General features: G+C 36.0%; 1 protein-coding gene across 6 annotated transcripts in view; it reads right to left on the minus strand.

Annotated features, from left to right (window-relative positions):
• ckn (CRK like proto-oncogene, adaptor protein) overlaps positions 1-22,926 on the minus strand; it is a 153,253-nt gene that overhangs the window by 46,544 nt on the left and 83,783 nt on the right. The window lies entirely within an intron of this gene.

Genomic DNA, 22,926 nt, shown 5'->3' on the forward strand with positions numbered 1-22,926 from the left:
GCCTGGCGACAGGAGCGAACGATGAGCGGATTCAGATTTACGATTTATGTATACCTACTTACTCGTAGTAAGTCCAAGTAATACATTTACGTATAATATACGACACGCATAATGTAATCTAGAGGTACATGGACGCACTAGTGACTAGATGCGAATGCGATTCCAAGATCTGGTTTTTTTCTTCCACCATGGTAGGTAAAGTAAAGGTAAAGGTACGAGTATAACGTTGTCGCGTTGTAGTCGTACGAACGATGTAAGCCATACGCGGAGAATGAGATGGAGAAACAGGGTACATAAATGAAGTCTAGATCGCGAAAACCAGTTCCCTCTGGACTCTGGTGCAGCTTCGCAGTCGAGTCGGTCTCAACATATGGTCGATCTTGCTGGTTTTTGCATTTAAATAAACGTACTTATGTACGGGTACATTACGGGTATCCTACGCGTTTTACTCACTGATACGAGTATTCTTCAAACTTTACGAGAGTTCATCTCGTTACACGCGTAGGTAGAGGACTAGAGGTACAGCACAGACCTTAAGAGCATACGGAATCAGAATAAGGATACATAGGAACTAGGAGCGCATAATTTGGATAATACGAGTATGTACTTCTCAAAACTAACACTCCAAATGTCTCATTTTTCTTTTGCAAAATTGAAAACTAAGCTCATATTTATAATCAGCACTCACAAAAATTTAACAAACCATAGGGCACACGATTTTTTCAATTTTCACAAAATTTGGGGGCCTAATGGGGGGGGGGGCGTTGGAGGAACCAAATCAGAAAAATAAGCGAATATTCGTATTCAACGTCCTTAAAAACCTCATAGGTCATATGTCACACGATTTTTTCAATTTTCAAGAAATTTTGGGTACTAAAAGGGGTCGTTGGAGGGGTGGAATCACAAAATACGTTGATATTTGTACTCAGCACTCTCAAAGACATTTGAAACCATATGTCACACAATATTTGGAATTTTCTAATATTTTGGCCAAAATTTTGGGGCTCGGTACCCCTTATGATTTTGCGATTTCAATCACGAAAACTTCACAGTTATAAATATCATATAAAAGTATCTGTGTTTATGGGATTTTTTTTCAAATTTTCAAATCAAAACTTCAAAATTTGACATGCTTTTGAAAATTGAGCTTTCAAAAAAGCTCAACCTTGAACTTTCGAAATTATAGGAAACTATTTTCAAAAGTAGCCTAAATTGCCTTGAAAACAGCGTAAACAAATTTTCTCCAAGTTCCAGCAATCTCGAGCAATTGGCTTCCAAAGTTGTGCATTATGATGAGAAATTTTAATCATTGTTGAAAAACAACAATTCCTGTTCCAGCAGCCCCAACAAGAGGACAATCCCAACCGGCGCAAAAAATGTTGAACCAGACAAAGGGGGATCGAAAGGAGATCCCATAATACACCACCTACCGAAATTTCAAAAACTAAAAATATCAATTTTTCGATTTTTGACGAATTTTTGAAAATTCAAAGAGCCAAAATTATTTACAAAAAAAAAATCAAAATTTTGGCAAATTGACCCAGAAAGCTGAAATTTGATTTTTACCATATTTTCGACCTCACGAGTCGATTGGTGATGGTTTTGAACCATTTTGGAGCCTCCAGCGGATTTTAGGTTTCTCCAGTTTTCGAAAAAACGCTGCGAATAGGGTGAAAATAAAAATTCAGTACATTTTACCATTCTTTTCAATAATTTAGGCAAGCGTTATCAAAATCTTTTTACTCCGGTTCAAATCAAAATTTTTTCCAGTGGTTATTCCAAAAAAAAAAAAAATCGTCGTTCGCGAACGTGTGAACAAAGAATGCGAAAATTTGCTTTGAAGCCCATTTTCGACCTCTGCAGTCAATTGGTGATGGTTTCAAACCGTTCTGGGGCCTCCAGCGGATTTTCATTTTTTCATTTCTTCAAACTCTTAATCACTGGAGAAACTCGTGGATTTGAACTTGCACAAAAAAATGTTGATAATACGTGCCTAAATCTATCAAAATGATCGTAAAGATCGTAAATCCGAGTGTACAAGTTCTGAATTTCGTTTTCATTCTATTTGAAGCGTTTTCTTGAAAACTGCAGAAACCAAAAATCCGCTGAACGCTCCTGAACGGTTCTAAACTGCCACCAATCGACTCGAGAGGTCGAAAATAGAGAACGAACTAAATTTCAGCTTTCTAAGTCAATTTACTGAAATTTTAATTTTTTTCCAAGTATGGTCCAAATTTGAATTTTTAAAAATTCGACTGAATTCGAACAATGAATTTCAGCAACTTAAATTTTGATTGGTGACATACTTTGTGGTTCTTTTTCAATCCCCCGACCGTTGTCCGGTTGGAAAATTCTTGTGCCCGTTGGGATATGTATGTACATCCCCAGCTAGGGTGATCGTGGATCCAAGAATAGTGATTTCAATTCTTCCCAAACATGAGGATCCTTCAAAAATGAGGGTACCTGATCCTAAAACCGAGCTGATTTGGCATGTAGTGGTCCAACTCGGGTTCAGTGAACTTTCGATTTAAAAATAAACATTTGGTAGTCTTTCATATTACGTCAAACTGTGACCATTCAAAAAGCTACACTAGAGAGCTCTACAATAGCGAAAATCTGTCATTTAAAACACCAAAAACTATATATTTTTTCTTTCATAACGAGCCAATTACAAAATCCCATTACAGACACGAGACATTCCACGAATTTGGAGCAATTTCGAGTCAAATTCAACTCGAAGTAGACTTTGTTCGAAAAATAAGCAAAATCCACGCGTTTTTCGCACCAATCAGAGTGCTCTAACATGACTTTTCAGAAAAACGAGACAACCACGACAAAAATTATTCCTATAGTTCTGTCAGTGTATACGGTAATTTAGGCGAGGAAAAAAAAACTGCTTTAGATTGCATTATTAAAATAAAACGAATGCAAACGCGAACGTGCGTTTAATGAACCGGTTCTCGGAATAAGAGTAGGTAGATCTTGGTCTCGGTACTAGCGTAATAGTATGTACCTAGCTCGAGTTTTAAGTATGTAAAACATATACAGACAAACGCGTGATGAGTTTATCTACTCGTACCTTAGCATAAATTACTCGATTCGTCGTCGTATACGGCAACACAAATTCTCCATTCTTATTTCTCACTCTCAGTTCATTTCAGAAAACAAAAATGTCCGGTGTTGATTCATCTTCGGAGTAGGTAAGTATTGTTTCAAACCAATTAGAGGAAAATGACCAGTGAGAAAAGCGCAGTATTTGGTAAAATGGCCCAGCTAAGCCATGAGTAATGATTGGAGACTGTTAGAGTTACCCAAAGATCAATCCTTTACACTTGATTAAATCAATTACATCATCAATTTTTCATCATAGCCAATCTTTCCTCTTTACGGAAATCATCGTCAAAGCCAAATTGAAAATTGAATAAATCGAAATTATCATTTATTATCCAACCATTCCTCATCAAGTAATCAATTGGACAAAAAATGTGATAGCGTCTATCTCGAAGATGAATTCCGAGAATATAACAACATCCTCGTATCGATCATCGGAGCATTCTAAACATTCGATCAGCATCACGTGATGTGATTAGACGGAGTAGTGAGTAAGCGAGCGCGCAAGGCACTCGAATTGAACACGTTGATCCATCGATTAGATAATCACAACTCACGAATTCATCGACCATCGAGGCGCGGTGATCAACTGATCGAGAATGATAACCGCGACGAATAATAATAATAAAAAATATATTGGAAAGAAACTTTCGAGCAACATTGAAACCGAATACTAGACATGTCATTAGCGTCGCGTCGTCGTTGTCGAAAGAAGGGAAGAAACGTTATACGTTTGTATACATATATGTACGAGTAAAATTACGAAATGATACCAACAAAGAGGGTCAACACGGCGCCAAATCATTTGACATTAGCATAAACGTATACTCGTACATAGACATACACATTTACACATATACACAGAAAACGTATGGTATACGACGACGATACGTCCAGCAGTGTACGCTTTTTAATTTGACCAACATTGTACGCACGGTTCTCAGTCTCAGCAGTAGTATGCATAAAAAAACCCGTCAAGTCGCGAATACGAGAAAAAAAAACCAACAAATGTCACGAAATTGTCGCCAATGCTGGTATCATATCAGCTGGACTTCGTGACGTTATTCATCTTCTCGTATCGCATCTTGTACCAGAGCTTATAAAGCGACGATAACTCACCTCATACAATTACACCTTGACAATATCTTTACACATTCGCCATTTTTATGACCTGCAAACTAGCTCGGTTCGGTTGGTTTCTTTTTTGAAAAAGCAAACATTAGAAACGAGCACAACAATGTACTAAGATCAAAATGCAACAATCAACGCGGAAGGTTTACTTATCGATCAGCTTTTCTAAGCGAATGCCCCCGGAGAGATGAACGGTGACAGAATTTTCACCCTTTTTTGAGTTTGAATTCGGTATCGAGGGCAAATGGTTCCAAAATTCTGGATCTCAACCTTTTCTTTATCGCGAAAGGTTCAGATTTGATTTTCAAATCGAATTGATAAATCTAAGAATTTTTCACAAATGATAACTTTTGGTTTCCTTTTTTTTTGTCCAATTAGGGTGGGGGTCTTTACAAAAGGCCAATAGTTGAGGCCAAGGGAGGTTTTTTCTTGAAAAAGCCATAGTTTAGAAAAATTCTGTCCAAAAAGAAAAATTTTAATTTTTTTTTACGTGCTTTCAAGTTTTGGGTTTTAAAAAGTTTTTTCTAATTGAAGGTGATTGCTTGTGGGAGGATTAAAATTGATGGAAAAATCTTTGTGTTATAGAGAGCATTTTTTGAAATTTTGAAAACTCGTGTCACAATTCAACCTGAAAAGTATGACATAATTTTCATTTTCTGACACATACATCTCTCTTGAGGTGATTTGCTTGGGTGAGTAAGTTATCTCAGAAGATGACTACGTGAACTTTTGCGAGCATTTGAATTTTATGATAGATACTGTGTCATAATACAGCCCTCAATCTGTTTGTCATAAGGAGATAATAAAAATAAAATACATACGTCATGTTGTGGAATTACTGGAATTACTTTTTAGAAGTCATCTTACAGATAATGAATTGATGGAGCGCAGTCTTTATGACACAGTATCCATCATAAAATTCAAATGCTTGCAAAAGTTTACCCAGTGATCTCCTGAGGCAACTTACTCACCCAAGCAAATTATCTCAAGAGAGATGTATGTGTCAGAAGATGAAAATGATACACATTTTTCAGAATTTCATTGAAAATTAGCGTTGAATTGTGACATGGGTTTTCAAAATTTTGAAAAATGCTCTCTATAACACAAAGATTTTTCCATCAATTTTAATCCTCCCACAAGCAATCACCTTCAAACATTTGCAGTTTGAATAACCATCTGAAGTCGCATGCCTTGTTTTTCTTCAAAAATTTATTTTTTTACACTAACTTATTCTATTTTAGCTCATCTTTTTTTCTATTTTCAAAAATGCTTGTTATCAATATTTTCATCTTGAAATATCAGATGCCTCAGAAGGCTTGATTTTGATTTATAATGCTATTCGGTGTCATAAATCGAAAAATAGTCAATTTAAGGTTTATTGCCATTTGTGACATGAATACTTTCTGAATGTGCGATTTCCAGCAAATTTTGAGTTCTAGGAAGCAACCGGCCTTACGCAGTTTAAAGCACTTTGAATTTTATCCGTCAGTTTGTCTCGTAGCCGAAAGGGTTAAACCATTTTTTTCTTCAAAACTTGGAGGCTGAAGGGGTATTGAAAAGTCATAAGTATCCAAAAAACATAAGTAGATATTCAAACTCAGCATTCCGAAAGACCAAACAATCAAAACCCACGCTTTTCCCTTTCAAAAATAACCATACTTGAAGCACCTCTGGCTCTGCACCATGCATGGGTAGCAGGCTCAACATTTTTCTGGGCAGTCACTCATTCGCCGAAATCCAGGAAATGTTTTATTTTTCGCCTCGTCCTCAATTGAACACTCTATCGACGGTTCTCAAAATTTGAAAACTTATACGTATTCGGAACACTCTGATTTTGTGCATGAAAATAATGGTCATTGGTTACCTTAAGGTTATACCGTCGCGTCGAATATAAAATTAGAATGGTAGACCATCTGTTGGGCAGACGTTTTGTCTTCCTGGTCGCGTTGATTTTACAATTTACACTGTTAAAAAATACAATAAGCGCTGGGCAAAGGTACCTCTATTCGGGCAGAGGGCATCATAGGTGTACCGGTACTTGTACTCGAACGTACCTTAGCTTCGGTAAGAATTACGAGTAGTTATATTATGGTAAACTCGGCCGATATATGCAAATAGGCAACCGGTTAGTCTGTCCAATAGGCGTAGGTATATTAACCTTGGCCAAGCGTAAATAAATTGCTGGATTTTTAAACGCTGCCGCGTGTGCTTATCGCTTTGTACAAGTGTGTTCGCGTATTGATCATTATTATATTATTATTATTACATATTATTGATGCGAGTACAAAATGTACAAGTACTGCGATCGTATATCGTCCAATACAATCGGCATCGGGCATATTAAATGCGGACACGGACACGGCGGCTGCGTGTAGTCCCCAGTCCACTTTACTTCATTCCAGTCCACTGTCCCATGTCCAGTTTATATATACTCGTATAGTAAAAGTGCAGAAGACCTGGTCGCGTCGCGGCGTCGTCATTTCGACCTACACTTGTACGAATATCGCTGGCAAGATCTTATATACTTGTATTTTGAAATGTGCGACGGTACGGCGCCTACGTGGGCTGCCCAAGGTACCTATGGGTTGCTTTTTGGCTTCTGGCTGATTGGCTTTCGTAAGCCATTGAGAAGTCTTTATAATAGCGTACTCGTATTAATATTTGGCGAATAAATCAAATTCACACATGCCCTTTAGGGTTCTTGAGTATTTGAAAAAAAAAAAATCCAGCAAGGTGTCAGGTACAGCGCATATTTTACTCGTTGGAGGATGATTTTCCAACAGCTTCTGTGCCCGACTAGACCCCTTCTCTCGCAACGAGAGACTTTAGTCACGTGCGACGGTGTGTTAACAAGCCTTTGCTGACTGTCTGGCTGCTATTACCCTTTATCACTATCAGCGGTCTTTAAATCACCCCTTAGCAAACGATGCGTCGAAAATTCACGCCACAATGCAGTTCACAGTTGTTGTTCTTCTGTGTGATTGATTAGCGTGCGTTCGCCCTAAATACCACCCCCACCCTCTCCAACTCGAGTAATCATCGGGAAGAGTTTTCTCAAATTCGGATCAATGTTTTTTTTTTTTTGCTTCAGTACACGTACTCGTTTGTAATTAATGTCAAACATGACGAGAGTCTAGGGAAGCAGCCATTATGTTATTAAAAATTAAGAAAAAGGCGAGGGTGTTGAATTGACGAGCATTGAGCACCGAGCAGTCGAGTGCTGGTTCGATTTTCGATTTCGATCAAACGTGTTTTTTCTCTTTCTCTCACTCTCTCTTCGTCCAACCCGTACCATTTGGATTTAAAAGCTTTCGAGTGGCGAATAATCTTATTAAGAAAGCTAACGCGCTTTTATGGTGTGACGACCGCAAGTAAACGCTTAAGCATACTTGGGAAAACCTTTTGGAATTAATTTAAATTAAATTTGAGCTACCCTTTTATGTACATTTTAAGGCGCGGTAATTTGTACGGCGGTACTTTGGCGAATACCTCCGTGCTGCCGTTGCCGATGCCGCAGACATACACATATTATGGTACACAGTTGAAATTTCAGCTAATTTCAATTCGATTTAAATACCTGCTGCGTATAAGCTACGTGTATTCGTAGTTCGTACACATAACTATACGTAAATGTCATGCCACTTTATGAAAACATAAAAATTCCATCTACCTGCGTCAAAATATACGCGTACAATGTGTAATGTAAGTACTCGTATGTGCTTTAGTGTTGCTCTTTAGGTACGTGACGTACGTTTTTGGACGTACAAAAAGTTCTCAACAAGCGAGTAAATTCACCCTTCAACCATCGAGTGGAATTGTAAAGTCCGTATCGAATGAAAGTTGAGGCCCGAGAAATGATTGACAGTTGATAGTATCGCTTTATTGCCATAAATTGCCAAAAAGTTGGAAAAAAGTTTCGCTCGCAATCTAGCAAAAAATTCATCAAAAAGTATCGCTTCTTGAAAATTGGAAAATAATTTTCGCGTTTTAAAAACATGGCTGAAGATTGTCGTTTTTGACAAAAGACGAAAGTCCCACTGTTTTCTACGAACATTCCAAAAGTCTCGCGTTTTGAACAAAAATCGTGATAAAGTTTCATTTTTTGTCAAAAGTTGCCAAAGAGTGCTGGTTTTTGTTAAATTGTAAAAAATTGACAAAAACTCTTACTTTATTCCTTTCCTAAGGAATAATTATTGGCTAAACCACCTTTAGAGGAAATTAAAATAATTTCTCCATTTTTGGTGAATTTTCAAAAATCAAATTTTGGCCAAAATGTGAGGAAAAAAAATCAAAATTTTACCAAATTGACTTAGAAAGCGGAAATTTGGGATATACCCTATTTTCGATCAGCCGAATCGATTTGAAACTGTTTCAACCCGTTTTGAGCAGTTCTTAAGCCTCCAGCAGATTTTTGAAAATCGAAATTCTCATAAAATTTTATTAAATGGAGTTTGAAAGCCAAAATTTACTGTGCAAACTAATTTCAATACGCTATGAAGTCACTGCGAAGCCTCCAGTAAATTTTTGAAACTTGAAATTTGGGTTCAAGTGATTTTGGAGCCTCCAGTGATTTTCTGAAAGGTGTCATGTCGTTTTTAGGAGAATTGAAATTTCCAAAAAGTAGCTGGAAGCTTCAAAACCACTTGAAACCACCATGTAGTTTACTTCATATTATTGTATTGAAATTAGTTTGCAGAGTAAATTTCGGCTTGCTAACCCCATTTGATGAAATTTTGGGGAAATTTCAAGTTTCAAAAATCTACTGGAGGCTCTAGTAATTTTTAAAAAATCGCTTAAGGCTGCAAAACGACTTGAAATTTACCTGCAGTCGACTTCATAGCGTATTGGAATTAGTTTGCAGAATTAATTTCGGCTTTCCAACTCCATTTGATGAAATTTTGTGGGAATTTCGAGTTTCAAAAATCTACTGGAGGCTCCAAAACAACTTTAAATTTACCTGCAGTCAACTTCATAGCATATTGTAATAAGTTTGCACAGTAAATTTTGGCTTTCAAACTCCATTTGATGAAATTTTCTGAGAATTTCGAGTTTCAAAAATCTGCTGGAGGCTCCAGAACTGCTTAAAATGGTTTGAAACAATTTTAAATCGATTCGGCAGATCGAAAATAGGATATATCCCTAATTTCAGCTTTCTAGGTCAATTTGGTAAAATTTTGATTTTTTTCTCACATTTTGGCCAAAATTTGATTTTTGAAAATTCACCAAAAATCGAGAAAGGCATTTTGTGGAAAGTTTCAAAGACCCTTTAATCGAATTTTGAAGATTGAAATTTTCGCAAAATTTTCCCCAATTAAGCTTCCAAAGCTAAAACTTACTTTATACCCCAATTTCAACGAGCGAAGTCGACCGAAGTGCTAAAGGTCAGACACGCCGACAGGGTGGAAAAAGACCGGACACGTTTTGCCCAGTTATTCCGCATTCTACTCGCGAATAAAAAGGGTAGACGTCGTCGTGTAATCGCGACAGTAAATATATTCCGTACCTTTAATTAACTCGTCAAAACTCAAACCAGAATTCTCATTGTACCGGATTCGCATTTCCCACTTGGCAGCCAGTTGTTAGCATACAGAGCATGCACCAAACCACTAATCTTGTCGGTTACTCGGTGTCATCTTTGCTAACTTTTCGAAAACAAAATCAAACCATTAACACCGCGCAGAGCAGAACGATCGAGTTCGAGGATCGACCTACGATAATCTGGAATTGGTGTACTCGTATGTACTGGAAAGACGACAAATCAAAACGCCAGTTGCAACAGGCTCAGGCTGAGGTAGACTACATACGACGAGAGTAATTGTACGTATGTGTATCTGTATGGTGTACTGTACATTTGTACATGTATAATTTCTCGGCAGATACACGATCGCAGTATTAATTATTGTCGAACGGGTTACGCGTTGGCAGCGGTATGATAAATTCCATACATTTCGACCTTGATGCAACTACTGTCGCGTGCAAATTGAATTATCGATCGCGGAGAAAAGAAATACATATAAGAAGAAAGAGATATTACAAAAAGAGAACAATCGAGTACCACATGGCACATACTCGTACATGTACCAAGACCTACTCTATCGGCAATCGTATGTATACTTATAGTTTTGAAAAACATTACGATAGGTAACGTGGCATATGGAATGGTGGATACGGATACCTGAACCAGAACTGTATTGGAAATAGAGTGCAGGTTAATTATCTCCGCAACAAGGTGAAATTATATTATGCCAGCGAAAAGAATAACCCATAATGTCTCCGCACACAGCCTACGTTTTAATACAAATACACGTACACGTTTAACGTGTACTCAAGCCCAAGCCCATGCCCATGTTGCAGCATAACCCCTATACGTAAAAAAATCATAACAATACGACGTCACACATACTCGTACTACAGTGCTCCTTTTTCCAGCACACGATACGATGGTTGAGCAGTTCTGCGAGCTCGCAATATTGTGCAGTTTTTAAGCTTAATTACACGACGCTGACGCCGACGCCCGCGACTCCATCGCCATCGTCAAGCTGCTGGACGAGATTACGCGACTGAGAAAAGAGAAAAAATTAAATTCATACCGCTCGCGTCACATTACCACCATAAGGGCGGATTTCCGAACCAGTAGTTATGCATCTGTCTCTCACGTAGGTATTCCAGCTCCCGCCAAAGCACTCGTGACGTACTTATTCACATACACTGCAGTGTATCTGTATATTCACGACAAAAAAATACACATTAGAAAAAATCATCTCTCTAGCTCCATCCATCCCGACCAAACTAATTTCCTATCATACGTATAAGAGGCTCGTTCATTCATTTGCCCATCCATCCTTTTCACAGAGCTTCCTTTATATAGCCTTTCTCGCACAAGACAAGGCTAAAACATCGAATTAGTAATTTCTAGTACCTCTCTACCTCTGTGTGTGTTTCTGCACTCGACGACCAACAATACACAGGAAATTCGATTTTTATCACCACCAGCAATATAATACCTATCGTCGCAGCAGCGAACAAAGCTACAAGAAGAAAAAACCATGTCCCTGTCTGACACGACCTACAGGAGCCGAACCTTTTTTCCACTCTCGTGGTCGTTTACGTAAAAGGTTACCATTTAAAAACCTTTCAGTCTGACTAAAACAGAAACTATCACCGAGCATTAGTTTGAATAACTTATTTATAAGGCTGAGCTGAAATATGGCTCACTGAAAGAGCACCTCATCCAGACCTCACAATCGGAACTACATTTATTGCTTTTTAAATTTTTGGAGAATTTTTAGAAATGGTAGGAAAGTCCATTGGTATTATTAATTTTACACAAAAAGAGTAAATATAGAGATGAAAATCTGAAACTCGGTTACTACTCTAATCTTGACTCCCTGAATGGATTACCATCATTTTCAAACCGATCTGGAGCCTCCAGCAGAAGTTGATTTTTCTCCAGCAACTATAAATCGCTCCAAAAGGTGTTGTAATCAACTTCGGCAGTTGAAAACTTGATTCTGTCAAATCGAGTTCGACATTCCAAATCAATTAGTGCAGGTGAATCGCTAATTCGAGGCGACGAGTTGAAAATTGTACATTTTTTTACTAAGTAATTGAAAAATTTCAAATCACCAATTTTTGCAACAAATTTTTAAAAACTTCTTCCACCACCTAAAGTTGACCCCTCTCCCTCCCCGAACTCGATTATCACCATTTTTGAGCTGATTTGGAGCGTCCAGCAAAAGTTGACTTTTCTCCAGAAATTTCAAATCACTTCAGAAAGTGGTTTCTGTTATAAGATCGACATTCCAAACCGATTAGGGCACGCGAATCGCAAATTCGAGGTGGAGAGTTGAAAATTGTACATTTTTTTACAAACTGAAAAATCTCAAATTTTGAAAAAAATTCAAAATCGCCAATTTTTGCAACAAATTTCTCAACGGAACGTCACAATAACTACTCAAAACGGCAGAGAGGGTGCTCAATAAACACCCATAAAAATTACATGTAGGTGCTCGAGGTCATTTTTAGCTTTTCTCTAGATCAATTTGAGATTTCTGGAGAAAATTGAAAAACCGCTGAAGGCACCAGAATGACCCAAAATTCAGTAGTTGTTGATGCGAGGAGTTGGATCGAAAGAATTATTCGCATTGGCTCACTCTTTGAATTTGAGATTCGTGAAAAAGTTTGAAAATTCAAAAAAAATTACCAAAAATCTAAAAATAAAATTCAGTCAGAGACGTGCCGAACAAGAGAGCGGGGGAAGGGGGGTTGTGCCTCACAAATTGTAAATTTTCTGAAGCTCTGGTTTCGCTCGAACAAAATCGAAAATGTTCTTGTTCTTTTAGAATTTGATTTTCAAAGGCGAAGGTTCAAAATAACACGAAAAAAATTGCGAATTTTAGATATTGGATTTCAGTATCATATGCTTGCGAAAAAAACAATTCTAAGCTTTTGTCAAGTATAAAAGCATCGTTTTTGGAAATTTAATTAATCGACATTTTTTTTCAACTCGCCATTTTAAAATTTGTTTGAACCATATTTGGCCAATTAGGATGAAAAATACTGGAGGGGAAGGAGGGAATATAGGGGTAAAAAGTTGGAAAAATCTACTGAAAAAATTAGAGGAAATTTCAGTCTCCTCCCCCTCCCCCTCCAACACATCACTTCGTCACGCTTCTGACTTCGTATAGCAGGCACCTGAATTTTTTGCGGGTGGGGGGGGGAAGAAGGTGTTAAAGACACGCTCTCAGAAACTTTGTTGAATTGAAAAAAATTCAATACGAAGTTACTATTTTAACGAAATGAAAGGCTTCAGCTCTTACACATTCTTTCGTTCAAGTCACCAGTAAAAATGAATAATTCTTAAACAGCTACTTGACTTCATAGTTTATTAGTCCTGCTGCTAATACCCCAAGGTAAGGTACACTTAAGAACTATACGAGTACGTCTACGTACATAAAGTACGAACGATGTTAATTTACCCTGCACCCTGCCACAACCCTAAACTTCGCCTCATCGTCGCTCGTAACATTACGAACATACTAAACGTAAACGTACAAAATGTGGCCCTATAACATCACTAACGTAAGTAAGTATATTTATGTATGTAAAAGATGTACATAGTTAAGTTGATTTTTTATAGGTAGGTACAGTACATCTACATATGCGTATGCCAAACGCCATACGCCTACATCAGCCAACTCCAGAGCGCACAATTCGCCCGATTCTTCATTATACACTCGTCCTGATTGTATAACTTTGTATACAGCGAGCATTAAATTAACTAACACACGTTCTACGTAGGTATCTGCTCTTTCCACGGCATAAGGCCTATATTTAAAACCACCTCATCGTACTCATACTCACTATCAGTCACCTTAAAAACAGATGGATAAACGCATCGAATTCGAGGGTGCACAGGCAGAGGTACACTGCACATGCAGTACATGCACCACATACGAGTATTAATTTTGTATAATATATGGAATGGGGCGGCCCGGCCAGCCGTCTGTTCTTCGACACAATTTTATTGTCGACGTGAATTAATTTTTTTCATAATCACATAATATGCATTACCGCGTACCACACCTATATACCTAACTCCAAAAGCTCCGCGAGCATCTGAACAACATCTACTCGTGGTACAAAGTATATAATACTCGTATGCCAATCTGCTAAATATGGCAATTGCTCGCAAGCGTCCGAGTAACAACACCCAGGAATCACTATTCACTTTCCACAGATTGAAATGAATTTCTATGGTGGGTAGATAATCCTAGATAATCAACGCTTATCGAGGAACAGGTATAATCGCATAGTAAAATTTATTCAATATTATCGGTCGTCGTAATTAACGTATGGTGCAATAAAGGTATTCGTCTGGTCTAGTCGCATTGTCGTCTTTCAATATTTTATCGTCAATAACGAGTAGGTAGAGGTACCTCTCCCAAGTTACATTTCTAATCACTCGTTGACGCTGGATTCGTGAGACGTTTTTCACCCAAAAACTGATAAAGTTAAACATACATAACTTTACAACACACCTTTGTGTCTGTGAAGACTTCCACAAAAAAAAGTTTCTTTCAAATGAAAACGCAACTTCTGAAAATGTTACAACACGAGCCAACTCTTCACCTTGAAATTTTTCAACTCAAGTTTCCAGACACACGAACCAGAAGCTCCAATATTTCGCAGAAAGATTATTCAGGGTCGAATAATTTCGTTTTTTTCCCTCTCGAAATTTCAATCAGTAAGTAACATTTTTCAAAACATTCAGCGATGAAAAAAAAAGTTGAAATTTTTCACTAAATTTAACATCAGCTGCGATCATATTTTTCATGAAGATACTCGAAGCATTAAATTCATTTTCAACTTCCAAATACTTGGGTACTTTTTTTTGGAGTTTTATTGATTTTTTTTTGAGAGAGCATTTTGAGCAACGTTATTATTACGCGCAATATAGTTTTTATAATTTCCATTCAGACGTCTGTCGTAGTAGATAATTTGCGTGAGGGAGGGGGGATGGGGCTGGTTTCAAATTTCACAACTTTTATTTCCTAATTTCATAACAAATTTCTCACAAATTCCAATAAGAACTCTCTGAAATTGAAAAAATAAAATATAGCAAAGAAAGGATTCATACTTCCAATTTCAAAAATAGAAACTACTTACATAGAATGATTTTTCATGCTGGTCGTATCAATAGGACGTCCACTTTTTCAAAGAAATGATTTTTCTTTACTTTTACAGGTTTTTCAGATGTTTTTGAATTTCCGGGACCTTCTAGAAGCGGAAGGAGGAGGCTATTTTTATGGATACTTGAAGTTGCTCATGCTTTATTCTCAAAATTGACACCATTTACGCTGGCAAAATTAAATTCCTTGAAATTCTCTCAAAATTTTCCAAAAATTTTCCATTTTCAAAAAAACTAGGGGGCTACGCCCCCTGGCCGCTTCGCGGCCCAACCCCCATGCGAGTTCCGAGGGCGAAACCCCCTAAATACTAAGCATGAAATTTAAAAAAAAATAGTAATCCAAAAAACGCACTTTTCATGTGAAAAAAATTTTGCAAAAAAAATTGGAAAAGTAATTTCCTCTTCCTAAAAATTACCTAAAAATCTCGTTTTTTGCATAAAAAATATCAATGACTAAAATTTTTGAATTTTTCTACCTACACTCCTACAGCTTTTGAAATGGGCATTATTTCTGAAGATTCCTTCATTTTGGTCTCTGAATTAAGAAAATTTTGTAGTAAATCGTTTGTGATTTTCCCTACCACTAAATCTTATCGATGCTTCTCCCCCTCCCCCTTTAAAAATAGGGCTTTCAACTGAAGTGTACGTTGCTTCCATTAAAAATGATTTTCGAATCCAAAATTCCACTTTTCTGGAATCAAAGCTCGAAACCACTGAAAGCTAAAGCTCATACATAAGCATAATCCACCTGCAAACTTGCCCATTATTTTAGCGGTTAAAAATCAATATTTTGCCCAATAATAATCAAAAATTCGTGCTTTCCTTCATAAACAGTCAGTTTCGCTTTTCGCTTAAAATTGTAAAAATTCTCAGTGTTTTTTTTACAAAAATTTTCAAAAAGTTTTATTTTTTTCAAAAAAATTGTCCAAAAGTCTTCCCTATTGCTGAAAATTCTAGCTTTTTTGCTGTTGAAAAGTCACGATTTTCAACGTAAAATTGCCATAAGTTTCAAAGTGAAAAATCTCACTTTTTGGAATAAAATTCCGAAAAGGTGTACTTATAGTCCAAGAGCTATACCCACTGTGATTGCCCTGAAATAACTGAAAGCTGGGACTGGTCTCAAAAGTTAGTATACATACCCCTATTTTAAAAGCACTCGGTCTGCCAATCCGCAGCTGCTGCTTTAAAGTTCAGTAAAAGCTCAAAAGTTCACAATTTTTCAGAACTTTTGCCCGAGAAAACTGATGGCTCAAATTGATGCCATATTATAGCATTTTTCGCGCTGAATCCGAATATGTAGGTCTGCCGACCCTAAAGTGCTGCCAAAGCCCCGCCAGACTGGTTTAAAGGGGGGTCAAATTTCGCAAATTTCATCTTTTTGTGCTAAATTCGCATAAGAAGCTATAAAATTGATTTAAAAATGATTTTCAAGCAGTTTAACGAAATGCTCTAAGGGTAAGATGATTTTTAGATGCCAAAATTTTTCAAAATTTTCATTTTTTGGGGGGTGGGGCATAAGGGGGGTGTAGAAAAATTCACCAAATATGGCCTTGTGATACATCAAATTATATGTTTTTTGGGCCACGGAATTCGATTATGGCAATATTTTTCACATTATCTGGTCCCCCGACTCGCAGCTGCTGCTTTAAAGTTCAGTAAAAGCTCAAAAGTTCACAATTTTTCTGAACTTTTGCCCGAGAAAACTGATGGCTCAAATTGGTGCCAAATTATAGCATTTTTCGCGCTGAATCCGAATATATAGGTCTGCCGACCCTAAAGTGCTGCCAAAGCCCCGCCAAACCGGTTTAAAGGGGGAGTAAATTTGATAAATTTCAAGTTGAGCTGTCACTGAACTTTAAAGCAGCAGCTGCGGATCGGGGGACCAGATAATGTGAAAAATATTGCCATAATCGAATTCCGTGGCCCAAAAAACATATAATTTGATGTATCACAAGGCCATATTTGGTGAATTTTTCGACACCCCCCTTACGCCCCACCCCCCAAAAAATGAAAATTTTGAAAAATTTTGGCATCTAAAAAATAAATCATCTTACCCTTAGAGCATTTCGTTAAACTGCTTGAAAATCATCTTTAAATCGATTGTATAGCTTTTTATGCGAATTTAGCCCAAAAAGATGAAATTTGCGAAATTTGACCCCCCTTTAAACCAGTCTGGCGGGGCTTTGGCAGCACTTTGGGGTCGGCAGACCTACATATTCGGGTTCAGCGCGAAAAATGCTATAATATGGCACCAATTTGAGCCATCAGTTTTCTCGGGCAAAAGTTCAGAAAAATTGTGAACTTTTGAGCTTTCGCTGAGCTTTAAAGCAGCAGCTGCGGATTGGCAGACCCAGTGCTTTTAAAATAGGGGTATGTATACTAACTTTTGAGACCAGTCCCAGCTTTCAGTTATTTCAGGGCAATCGCAGTGGGTATAGCTCTTCTACTATTAATTTCTAGTTCTAAAAAATTGTTCATTTTTACTAAAATTATCTAATTTTCAACTTTAAATTTTTTTTCTTCAAAATTAACTAAAAACCAAGCTTGGGTAAGTATTTTGCCAGAAATTGCCAAAGTATCTTTTCTTGCCAATAGGTAATTCTCACAAAGTTCTTTTTGCTAAAATTGTCAAAATCCTGCTGTTTGTCAAAAATTGCAAAAAAATCCTCGCTTTTTAACGAAGTTTCTAAACATACAAAATTTTTTTCTTCAAAATTAACTAAAGCCAAGCTTGGGTAAGTATTTTGCCAGAAATTGCCAAAGTATCTTTTTTTGCCAATAGGTAATTCTCACAAAGTTCTTTTTGCTAAAATTGTCAAAATCCTGCTGTTTGCCAAAAATTGTAAAAAATCCTCGCTTTTTAACAAAGTTTCCAAACATACTTGGTAGTTTTTTCAGAAAATTTCGAATTTTTTATTTATTTTTTTAAAATTGTTCAAAGATAGTTAGAAGGATTTACTATTGCCCCCTTTTTGGGCTTATATCGAGGTTAAGGTGGATATATGAATGCTAAAATTGACATTAGCGACCCTAAAAACCCCTATTTCGATACCCACATTGAATTTTTCGAAATTGGACGTTTTGTACCCTCTCCCCAAATTGAGGGTTCATGTTGAAACTCTCTTTGGATGGTTCATTTCGAGGTTAAAGTGAATATGAATGCTATTTCGAATTTTTCATTTTTTTTAAAAAAATGTCCAATAGTTAGAAGGATTTACTATTCGATAAATACATGGCTGCGAAGCCTTAAGTTTTTGTTTACTATTCGATGATAAAGAAAATGCCTAGCAAATGAAAATATTCGGCCGCAAATCGAAGATAAAATTGTTCAAAATAATGCATTTTTAATTTTTTGGGCTTAAAATAAATAATTTTGAATTCTAAATGCTTCATAACACATCTACATGTGATAAGGAACATTTTAAAAAAAAATTGAGCAAAATCGGTTCAGTAGGAGAGGCTGGCGGATTGTCACCAGATTTCACAAATTCTTTTAATATATATGATGATGATGATGATGATGATGATGATGATGATGATGATGAATGAAATGATGAATGATGATGATGATGATGAATATATGATGATGATGATGATGATGATTGAAAATTACACATTTTGAATAAGGGAGAGAATGAATGAAAAATTCGTAAGTTTGATTGAAAAAATTGAAAATAAAGGGGAAGGGGAGATTCGAGTTTTTACGTTCACAAGTCAAAATTCAACCTTATACATTTTCAAAGAGAAGCAGAAAAATTTTAATAAAGTGTAGAAAATCATAAACAAGAAGAAAACTTACAAAAAGAAGTGAAGCAGGACACACTCTAGGGAATTTTGCACTTTTAGAATGGGCGAGTAGAGTTTAAGTGCACAGAAGCCAAAATTTTTACATTCTCAAAAAGAAGCATACAAATTATGAAAAATTTAAAATCCTGAAAAAAAGGAAGATACCTAATGAAAAAATTTCAAAACTTGATTAAAACATTTTTTAAAAGTTTTTTGCAATTTTGACAGCAAAATTCTCCATTTTTCAACAATTTTGGCAAAAAAGCAGTATTGTTTGGCAACTTCGTTGAAAAAAAAATTCCAAAAATATCAATATTTTTTTGATATTTTTGAAAAAAGTTTTAGGACATGTTTTTTAAATATTTTGGGATAATTTTTATTTTTAAAATAGTTATAATTACCTAAGGTTGAAATTTGTGAAGTAAAAATTGAAAAAATGAAACTTGAAGTAAAAAAATTGTGGAGTAAAAATAATGGTGATTTCGAATATTGACGTATTTTTTGGATTTGACCTTTCAAAGCCCACCACGGCACCTCTCAGTTTTGGCTAAATACACTAAAAATGTAAAAAAATCACCCAACATACAGATTCATTCATTGATTTTAATCGACTCTAATTTTCAAATTTTTTTCATTTCAGTATACATTATGTCAAAAAATGAACAAGGTTGAAAATTCATGTAGCAATGTAGGAGATATAACGAAGGAGGTCGATTTTCGAATTCGGCAGCATTGAAATATGGCATGGCTCGCATATTTAAAAAAATTGTTCTTTCAAAATGAAACATCAAGGTGGCCTCAACATCGTGAATCCGAGCCTGCTACCTACCTATGCAGGCACACCTTTTTGTACTTACCTACATGAGAAATCAAACACTTCAATACTCGCAATAAAAAGGTGAAAACCATGCAAACATTAAAATTATAAAGTTTATTCGCAAATTTAAAGTTCCCATTAAACATAATTATTACGACTAATGTATCGAAACAACAGGGGAAAAATCGAAAATCAAAAAAAGAAAATAGAAACACACACATTAATTATTAATGTGTGTGTCGTACACAATGGCCTGATTATGATAAAATTCGTTTCTCTGATAGTAGTTTGGTTGAGTCGTACCCTTGATTATGTAATCAAGGATACGACTCAACCAAACTACTATCAGAGAAACGAATTTTATCATAATCAGGCCATTGTCTTATACTTTTCTTCTCCATTGGTGTTAAGGGGACTTCCTTGACGATTGATTCAAGTAAAAATCCACAAAATTTTGATAAATTATCGTCTGCTTTTCCTATTTTATGAAAGTTTATGAAAAGATCCGAAAAATCATAATCAGGTCCAACTTTTACTACTTTGGAAAGCCTGTCAAAATTCTTTAGAATGCAATCGGCCAATAGATCCGGTGTTAAAGGATGGTCACTGGTCGCCGTTTTCTGTAGACTTTCTCTGAATTTGTCTACAAGTAAGTTCAATCGTTTTAGTTGATCTCCATTGACGATGTATTTGTATTCCTCCGAAACCGCTAACCATTTTGAAAAAACATGCCATTGCTGTTTTTTTGTCAATCTTTTTGAGCAGAATACTCGATAATATGTGACATTTTCGTCATACGTTAATTTGAGGTACTGCTTACTTATACCATTAAATGTTACCGTTGGATTCTTCATATTATCGTGCTCTTCCCGAAATGTTTGATCTTTCACTTGCTGAGTAAAATTGATGAAATCTGGGCGGACAGCAAATATAACCTTCTGTATTAAAATTTTAAAAAACTTGATGATGAATCGATGGTCTTTCCCACATCGAAGTACATACAATTCTTTTTCTGATTTATTTAACGCTGCTAATAATTCTTGGTAAGATAGACTCGTCGATGACGGTGGTGGTGTCGGGGAGGTTTCCTGCCCAAGATTCGTCAATACAGGTGGTGGTGCTGCCAAGGGTAGCTGCTGACTAGTGGCTACCGCAATGAACGAAATAACACCACAATGAAAATAAAGAACAAGTATACGAGAATAATTCATGTTCGAAGTACAATTATTTCTAGTAGAAAACACGGATCTCATTGAACAAAAGTCGAAGATGAATATAATTAGACTGAATTCAAGAACTGTGGCATTTCTGTCGAGATTTCAAATACAATTTACGATAGCAGATATGAATGTCTGATAGACAGTCAAATGGAACACTTTTATCATAGTTATATGTAGAAGATTAGGTTTTAAAATATGAAATTTCATTAAAGTAAGTTATTTAGGGTCATTCCATGCCAAATCGGCGGGATTTTTGCACGAGGGTTCTTCGATTTTTTTCAAATCTATTTTTATTGTAAAAATACCGTCAGAAACCTAAAAAATGAAAATTTTTGCATTTTCGAAATATTTTACCAATCTGTAGACGAATATGTGAAAAAAATCCCCCTCCCTCCCTCCCAATTTGTCAACGAATTGACGAGAAATGTCATTTTTCGTGCTATAATTTCATTTTAAGAGTGAAATAATTATATTAAAAAAATTTCGCCGCCGTTGACAAATTGGGAGGGAGGGGGATTTTTGAAACATTTCAAAATTTGATTAAAACATTTAAAAAAAGTTTTTAGTGATTTTGAAAAAAAAAAATCTCCACTTAAGTATAATCAATTTTGGCAAAAAAAATCAGTATTGCTTAGCAATTTTGTTTTAAAAAAAAGTAAGTTTACAAAAATATTGACATTTTTTTGAAATTTCTTATTAGGTAGATGATTTTGAAAAAAGTTCGAAGACACGCTTTTCGAATATTTTGGGATAATTTTTATTTAAAAAAAAAAATAATAATAGTAAAAATTTATGTTTCCATTTTCTTCATTACTTCTCGATCTAAAATCTGATTTCTACTGCACCGTTTCTCGACATTTTTTCCCTGCAGGAAACGTAGAGAAATCGATTAGATTTGCCACAAAACTATCAATTTACGGAGATTTCATTTTCGAAATCCAGATTTTTGAGTGAAAATTGCAATATTTGACGTTGCTCGACTATTTTGACCCCTGAATACCCCGATTATCTATTTTCAATACATGTCTTATACGAGTAATTTCTGCTAAAAGCCTTCTCCGGTATCGTTATTCTCAAAGGAATTTTAAAGAACTGGTAGCAAAATCTTCGAACCGGTTTATAAAATGATTCTCCACGTAGAAGTACAAAGTGCTAAAAAGTTGTCACCTATCGATCTATTGAAAAATACACCCTATCGATTGGATTTAATCCTTAAAGAAACCGGTTGTCTTCATTTTCAATCAATTTATTGAAGAGCATTCGATACAGATTAAGATGGAGCTGAGTTATTTTCAAACTGCATTTTGGAATAGCCTATTTTCTACTTTTTAAAATACTAGGAACTATAATAAGTAAAGCAAAAACATCTGAGAACTAATCTCAAGATGATAGTTTTCGTTGCAGGAGGATACAAATTTGGATCCATTGAAGATGTTACAATAATTATGCATTTAGAACATTCAAATCAACGTATCTATGCTGTGCACGAACAAAAATCCAGCCTCATTCCAAACACTTGCGAGATGAAAATGCTAATTTCTGTGGACCTGTGTTCTATACACGAGTACACACCCAACATGCCGACTTATTGTTATAAGCTTCTTCTCGCGTATTCTATCAATTCTCACCTTCATCAAAAATAACTTATTAAAATCACACAGATAGGTACAGGTATAGAGAAAAGTAAGTACTTAGTGTATCCTTGAAACGAAATCTTCGTCGAATATTACTGTACGACGACTGAACAATAACGCCTGACAAAATTTACTTATCTAATTAGGTAAACATCGAGTTGTTTGCATCCGAAGTACAACACTGGCACTCGCATATGTAGGTATTTGTACCTATCTACTCGTATTTATTGTAGTGTACTTTACTTTACCTGCCTACTAGTAAGTATTTTACAGAATGATTGTACATACAACAGAATAGTGGAAACTTATAACATATCCGTGTTAAAATATACACAACACAAAGTGTGGTTAGGTAAAAACCAATACGAGCATAAATCTGTTTACGTCACATCGCCTTACAATTGACTGACTGAGCTGATTGGAAGACTGAACATGAACCGCGATAATTTATGCATAGAAAATAGATGAGATGACAAACGACGATTTTCGTCGTAGGTACAAGTATTTCTCACACAATAGACCACGTAGAAGGTAGAG

This window comes from Planococcus citri, chromosome 1 (genome assembly GCF_950023065.1).
Source record: "Planococcus citri chromosome 1, ihPlaCitr1.1, whole genome shotgun sequence".
Lineage (NCBI taxonomy): Eukaryota > Metazoa > Arthropoda > Insecta > Hemiptera > Pseudococcidae > Planococcus > Planococcus citri.